We start from the raw sequence: 8,680 nt of genomic DNA, 5'->3' as shown, positions 1-8,680 counted from the left end.
AAACAAGTTTTACTCTTCAAAGTGATTTTATATATAATATTTTATTAGTCTGCTTGGGTTACCACAACAAAATACCACAGACTGGGTGGCTTTAACAACAGAAACTTATTTTCTCCCAGTTCTGGAGACTGGAAGTCCAAGATTGTGGTGCTAGCAGAGCTGGCTTCTGGTGAGACCTCTCTTCCTAGCTTGCAGACTGCCACCTTCTGGGTGTCCTCACGTGACCTCTTCTCTGTGCACAGGCACGGAAAGACAGAGAGAGTGCTCTCTAGTGTCTCTTCCTCTTCGTATGTGGATACCAGTCCTAAGGGATTAGAGCTCAACCCGTAAAACCTTATTTAACCTTAATTACTTCCATAAAGGCCCTATCTCCAAATACTGTCATCTTGGAAGTTAGGACTTCAACATGTGAATTTCGAGGGAGCACAATTCAGTCCATAACAAATATCTTAGTTGATAATCACAGTTTATATATTTAAGATATGGGTCTATATTTTATATAGTTCCCTAGTTTTTGCATTATGAAGCAAATATAAAGAACTCATTTTCAAAAATATTACACTGATTGCACAGATATTTCTTATTTTCAAACTTTTTAATACTGAAATATGTCATACAGAAAAAGTGTATGAAGATTGTATGTGATGTTTAAAGAAAATACTAATGTGAACACTGCTGTTCCTATGATTTAAGAGCAGAACTTGCATCTTCCTTAGACACCACATCATCCAAATCCAAGCCACTATATTCTCCCTCCATCCCATCACATCTCCTCTCTTCCCAATGATAACTCTTATCCTAAATTTTATAATAATTTCCTTGCTTTTTATAGATTTGCTTCATAAATAGGTAGACATAAAGAATATATTATTTAATGTTGCCTATACCTAATTTCTATAAATGGAATAATGTTGTGTGTATTTTTCTGAGGCTTTCTCTTTTTCTTAACATGTTTTTGAAATTCATTAATTTTATCTAATATAGCTGTAGACATTCATTTCCAATACTATATAATATTCTATTGCTTGTGTACAGTGTCATTTATTATTTATAATACTGACGAAGATTTGGGTTGTTTTTGCTATTGCTTCTGTAATGAATATGCCCCAGTAGGTCCTCTTATGCATGTGAAATGATTTCTCTGGATTATATACCTAGGTGTTGGATTGCTGGAAACCAGTGATATACATGTGTAAATTTATAACGAGTGCCAAATTGTTTCCAATATGGTTACCAGTTTGCACATTCACCAGCAGTATATGAAATCCAATATATAAAATCAAGTCTTTCGGAAACTCTAATCACATCTATGTTGAAACTTCTCTTCTATATTTGTTAATGATTTTCCTCTGTTCCATGACTGGCTGCGTGCTGGATCAATTATTCACATCTATCTTTGAATAATTTTATACTTTCTTCACTTGAGTTTAATATGCTGAGTAAACCTATTGAATTTCTATTACTAATTATACACATACATAAATGTATTTTACTCTTGAAGTTTGATTTAGTTTATTTGGTTCTATTTGAAATCTGTCTCCTCTTTCACTTTTCACCATCACTATACCTCAATTTTATTATCAAGAGTCTTCTCCTAACTCTTTCATATGCTTTTACTGGCTTTTTTTGCTCTAAATTGATTCTTAATTCCAAATAATCTTCCTTCTTTACTTTTGTCTTTTTTTTAATATGATCCTATAAAAGTAATTTTATACAATTTTCCCTATGTTACTTGTCTCCTTAATTGCTCTAAATATTTTGTCCGGTATCTCTGTTCCCATATTTTCTCTTTAGAATTCCTATTATTATTATTTAGTTGTTTATTATATAAAATATTATTCATTACATTTGCTCTGATATTTTAAAGCTTTTTAAACAGTCTTCATCTCCTTTAAGCTATCAGTTTCAATTTGGTTAATATAAAAATATAAAAATAATCAGGCATCCATATATATTAAATTTTTTATATAGAATCTGTTAGCCATTTTCTTTCTTCTTGTTGTGGTCCTAAAAAGTTTATGGGCATGATCTCAGTAAAAAAAAATTCCCTTCCAAAATGTGTCATGTCCTTTCACATGGTCCATCTAGCAACAATGCTATACTTTCCTAACATTATCCAGAAGTGGTAAGGCTTTGAAAGATTTGTCATATCACATTAAATAAATCTGACATATTGTTAAACAGGCATACACCTTGCATATAACACTATTCTGAGTAACCAAATATGACACAGTGTGATACTGAATTACATATGCTCACTTTTTGAGATAAGAAAAGTATTTTAAATGAAGGTAACTATAATGAGCATATTGTATCTATGCTAGATATTTAATAAGAGATTAAATATAGATATATTGTGGAAGAAAAATTAGAAATTAAAAATGACAGATTTCTAGGGTTAATAATATAAACATTTTGTTTGTTTGTTCCTTGGAAATAGTATCACCTAATACATCACTTCACCTTTCATTGTTTTTTAGTCAATATAGTTCGCAATTTTGAAACCTAAATAAACTGGTATTGTTATTATTATGATAGGTCAATCAATAAAAGTTGCATTAAAAATGAATATCAAAATGCATAACTCAGCAGTTAATGTGTCAGCATGTTGTTAATTCAAAAGTTCACTGATTTGGGCCACTTTTGTAAGAAATTCGATGACAGATGTTTGCTATGTAAAGTAATACCATTTTTGATGAGGGTAACTTGAATCTATGCTGGGAATCCAAGTGTCCATGTGTAAAATAGACATGAACGACGCAAAAGTAGCAGAAGTTCAAAATGTTATAGTTTAATCAAGTTGTAAACTTATCTGTTGGTTAGTTTGTTTTTTTATTCATTCATTCATTATGCATCCCTTCCAAAAAAGTAGCATACCTCATTCAGGCAGAATAATGGAAGATATCCCGAAATATATATTACAGTTTTCACAGGATTCTATGCTATTGAGTCAGTTTGTTAAAGACTCATGGGGTGTTCTTCCTTCCATGCTTTCACTACATTTTCTACGATTAATGGGATCATTAGCATGACAAGTAATTTATAATATCAGTTATGCTCAAATGCAGAACTTAATATCTTCATGCTCATATTACATTTTAATACAGTGGGGTGGAAATGACATACATTTCCCCTAAACTAAAAACTTTATTGAGATCACATACGATTACATTCTTTTCTCTAAGCAAAGGCAATAAGAAACAGTCAATCTTCTCTGTCATGATGTGTCAGACTGCTACTAAGGTTGCTCTACTATACAACGAGGCAAACAAATTACTTATTGAAATACATAAAATTACTCTTCACGATTCTCAAATGCATGTTCAACGGAAACATTAATATTGCTGTCAGAAAAGTTGCCACATTTTGCCCTTTGACCAAATTACTTCTGACAATAGAAGTGAGTTACTCATTAAAGCTCAAAGGTTTTCAACAGGCTGATCAAATTTAATTTCAGCTTAATCTTTATAATTCTAGAATTTTAAATTCTAAAATGATTATAAAATACTATTCGAGTACATATTTTACACTTGGTAACTAGCTGGTTTAGTAAAAATCTGAGAATTAAAATCACTATGAGAATAAACTCAATTTACATATTTATATTTAAAATACTAGGCAATTTCTATGGAAAAAAGTTATATATTAGTAAATATATTTAGAGTTTTTATTTTCACATACAAGTTCATATTTTAGAACTCTGCCTCATATTTGAACGAGTTAGTATGAGACTGAGCTGCCAATCCCCATTGAGATGTCAGGGGCTGAAACAGCAGATATTTTGTACATCAATGCTGGACTGCTGTATCATGACCACAGACATGTTTGTATATTGCCAGCCCATGCTATCTATTCTTGGCACCACTGAATACAATAAATCTTCACCTTCAGAGACTCTAAAATGCACTATATAGCTTCTCTTTAAAAAATACTACCAGTGCTTCCTATAAAACAGGCCTGCTTGTAAAACCTAAATGCAGCAACTATAGACTTCCTGCCAAATAACGTGTGACCAAGGAAAATGTAATTGACTTTACTAGCAATGCAATGAGATTTAGATGAATTGTATCTGTATAAAAACATCTGAACCTCCTTCTTATAAACACATTTTACCAAGTAAATTTTGCTGAAAAAATGCCTTTATTCTGATAACTTGGAAAGGACCATTTTGATATTCAAATAGAGTTATCTAATATTTAGAAAGTGAATTTTACTCCATCCTGAACTTTTAAAAATGCCTTCATTTTGGCACCCTCTGACTGCATAATTATGTAAAGGTGTGATTGGATCTATTATGAATTCCTGCTCCTCTAAGGCTTAGAAATGTCATGAACATTACTCTGATTAATAAGCAGAGAAAAATCCCCTATACCCATTCTGGAGAATACTTTTCCCCTCAATCTCGTGATGCATGTCTGTCACCAGGTTCACTCAGAAAGGGCAAGCTTTCACCTAAGTGTTCTTTCTTCAATTCAAATCTATTTCTTTTTTTATAAACACATGCTATGATTATCGTTGCCCAAACTTCCCTTTTAATGGTAACATGTAACTGGCTTAATAACAGATGTGTGATTATTTTTTATATTGTTCATTTTCTACCACCAATACAGTGTTCTGTATTTAAAAGAGGAGCCGAATAAAAAATGTATCCTTCAAAACTGCAAGCCTTCATCACTAATCAGCTGTGACATATCATTTATACTTAAGCCTCATTATGATGCTGTTCTTCAGGCTTGAGTCAAGGTCACTCTTCACAGATAAAATTATCTAGTATTGGGGAAATTAGTAATGATGTTTTTAAAATTCTATTCTCTGACCAGTAGATACATAACAAGTTTTAAGCATACCTTTCTAGGTTGGAGAGATAGGAGAAAGCTTCTTGAGACATTTTCCAGTTATAAGAGAAGTTTGCATCTTGTGCCATATACGTAAATATTGGAAATAACTGGAAGTGAATTCAAGAACTGTTTTCCCCCTTAAGGACTGAGCTATAACCATCTTGTGACACAAAGACATTTTTAGGTACTCAGAAGGGGCATATATTTGAGGTACTGAAACTAATACATTTGATTGCATTAAATCAGTGAGTTCATGGAATGGAACTCCATTAGGGGAGGTTATATTTCTTTCCCCAACAAATGCTAGATTAGCAGTTGATCATGCTCTCTAATAGATATATGAGGACAAATGCAGTTAGCACTTATAACGCTCAAGATTTTCTTTTCAAGTCAGAATGATTGACAAGGTTTTGGTTGCCAAGGTTGATTTGAGCTTTGAGAATACCTAGTTATCAAAATGAAAGTGGAGTCTTTAACACCCTTTAATAGAGGGAAATATGAGAGCAAGATAGTTACAACACAAATATTCTCGGCAGTTCAGACCCTCATTTTCTTTTATTACAGCCAACAGCAACATTTTAGTCAAATAAAAATATGTGATCACTTTTCTTGGTTGAACTAATTTAGACTTCTTTTTTTTAAAAAAAATAAAGGTGATTATAAGTGTTAATCTCTCTGATGAATTCAGGGATAATTTGCTACTGAGAATTATCACTCACAAATGGTAATTTAACTCCAGTGGATTTGATGACATTGAGTCCACTTGTGCTTCACTAATAATATTTTAACAAAAGCTGGAAGAATGACCTAAACTAATTACAAAGGAAGAATAGTTTAACATAGAAAGGTATTAGGCTTCTAGGAAGGAAACACATGACATTACAATATAGTAATTTTTTAAAGAATTATAGACTGGGACTATTTTGATGAAATCCACACACAAAAATCTTCTACAAAGTTTCTCAGACCCAATGATGATGTATAGATGAACAAAATGAAATTAGCATGTTTTTGTCTATGTTCAATCACTCTTTACATTTAGGTGGAAGTTTGGTAGAAATAGCAAACATTGGAATCACTGGATCAAATTTTGTTCTGGCTGCACCTTTTATATTATTGTAACTCTGAGTAAGCAACTTGCCCATGTTACCCCAATGGTCAGATTCCTCATCTATAAATAGGGGATAATAATGCCTACCTCATTATGTGAAGATTCTAAATTAATATATTTCAGAAGTGCTTTTTAAACTAGGATATTAAGTTACCATTATTTGAATTATTACTGATTGTTATTAGAGTTGTAAATTTTACATCTTATTCAGTAATGCAACATAGGTATCCAGATATTATTGTTACTCCAAAAAAATTGTTAAAAACTATTCTACTTCTCATAAATTTTAAAGTGACATGAGAATTTTTATCTTAAGTATAGATAGTTGAAATTACAATGTTACTTAAGTATTGACACCAATAGAGCATAAATACCACAATAAATTGATACCATCATCATTCATTAAAAAACACACAAACAAGTTATTATTTAACAGTAGGAAATTTTGTACCATTAACTTTGTCTCCTTGAACTTTTGTTCCCATTCCAACTCTGCATGATTAATTCATCCTAATGTAATATAATTTTATACTTGAAAGTCTTCTATTGAACCTCTTATCATACTTATCTACAGATATTTATTTTAAAAATTTAAATTCATATAGCCACAAGGCTCTATGTATCTTTTAGATTGAGTTTTCATTACAATTCTTATTAGTCCTTAATTTATTTAAAACAGCAAAATACATTATAAATTCCAATAAGTACTATTTTTATAAAGTAAAATTCATTTGAAAAAATTTTTACTGGCATGATTATGGATGACTTACTTGAAGCAATTATGGAAACATTCCTTTATTTATCATTCTGGAGACTTTGACACATCAGATCAAGCACTAATATGAGTTTTGAGATAGCTGTATGCTTTTTTTTAAGGATTATTGTTAAAGTGGAGATGGGAAAGAGAAACCTGCAGGGCAGACAGCTTTGCAGGCTGATGAATTTTATAAAAGACTACAAATAAAGTTTAAGAATATGATGTCTGATTTCTTTACAACTATTAATAATTTCATAGCCCCTGTGGTAACACTTTGGGGACTGCCAAGTATACAAATTAGAAAACCATTTTCCTAAGACTCTGTTGCTTCCTCAAAACATGAAACCTGTCATGCTCTTTATTGATTCTGAATAGTCAATCATCTTTCCAGTCTGTTTTCATCAATGACTGAAATTGTCTCAGCTGAATTGAAATAAAATAATTGACCCTCAAGAGAGGTCAAGTGGACCTAAATAAATCCAACCTAAGTAGAACCCAGTCAGATCAACCACGGCTTGTGTGTTTCCAAGCCCTGGCCATTCTCTCCAATTCTCTCTAACTCAAAGGTTTTTAAGTCTCTGAAATATAGGGATGGAAAGAGTCACCGTTAAGAAAATAGTATTTACTGAACAATCTGCCACATAGGTGGCTTGGCAACAGGCTCTAGGGACTTTTGAGTTTTAAATCAATATATGGCTTCTATGGCATTGAGCCCAAAAAACAGCCGAGGCAGAAAAATCTGACAACAGTCGTGGGGGCCTCCGTGATAATTTTATAATATGACAAAGGCAAGATTGAATTTAAAATCACATACCTATTAGAGAATGTTTTTAGTTCTGTTTGTTTGGTTTTTGTATATCTCAAGCAGAAACATTTTGAGCTCAAGTTCAGTCAGCTCTGCTGAGGAAGCAGGGATGAAGGGCAGACTCTTCTGTGATTTAAAACATGTTTTCTGAGCTCTATCTTCTGTAAGACCTTTATCACTCTGATTGAAGAGACCGATTGCTCTTTTCTGGTTCTTGATTTATATTCATAAATTTCAGGATGAAATACAAGGAAATGAGTGAACACTTGGACCAACACTCTCATTTAAAGAAAGATAAAACAGGAAACCTGTGATGGTAAATGCGATTTCCAAGATCACACAGCTAGCAGCAAAACTGAGTTTAGAACAGGATGTCTCAGTTCACTGCTTTTTCTCTTTGTCTTAAAGATAAAGTAGTAGTTCTCAAAGTGTGGTCTCCAGACCAGCAGCATCAAAATCAACTGGGAACTTTACAGAAATGCAAATTTTCTGGCCCCACCCCGGACTTGCTGGATCTGAAACTCTGGGTCTCGGATCCAACAACATTTGTTCTAACAATCCTTTCAAGTTATTCTAATATAATGTAACAGTTAAGAACCACTGTTTAGAGAATAGGAATCAAGACTTTAAAAGAATTTCTAACAGTGATGTTTCACATGGCCTTGGTTTTAGTACACTGAGGAAATATCTACGTCCTGCCTCTGGAAGGCCACTGGGCACCATCTTGTCACCAAATAGAAGTTGTACAGTGTAGTGTTAAAATTTTGACCTATAAGTGTTAGTTTCTAAGTCCACTTCCCATTCATTTCAGTTTCTATATAGTTTTGGTAAAAAATGTTACAGACTTTGAATTTTAAAGGTCTATATGAAGAAGAAATATTGGGAGCAAACAGTCAGAAGGCAAGGAAGACTGTACCTCAACTCTTAACACATAAATATAACAGGTTATCTTTTATATGTGATAGAACCAGAGATCACCTCCGCCACCAGTCCTTCAGGAAGGGACAACCTTATGCTCACAAGTGAGAATATTTCAAAAGGCTACTTGAAAGGGAAAATCTGATAATGCATATTTTCAAGTAGGTCAAATTTACATTTTTTAATAATTAAATGTACATTTAAAAAAAGACACTTCTAATAATTGCTCAAAAGAAAGAACGTGAAAATGA

This window comes from Diceros bicornis, chromosome 3, assembly GCF_020826845.1.
Source record: "Diceros bicornis minor isolate mBicDic1 chromosome 3, mDicBic1.mat.cur, whole genome shotgun sequence".
NCBI classification, from domain to species: domain Eukaryota; kingdom Metazoa; phylum Chordata; class Mammalia; order Perissodactyla; family Rhinocerotidae; genus Diceros; species Diceros bicornis.
Note: the sequence above shows the minus strand (reverse complement) of the source record.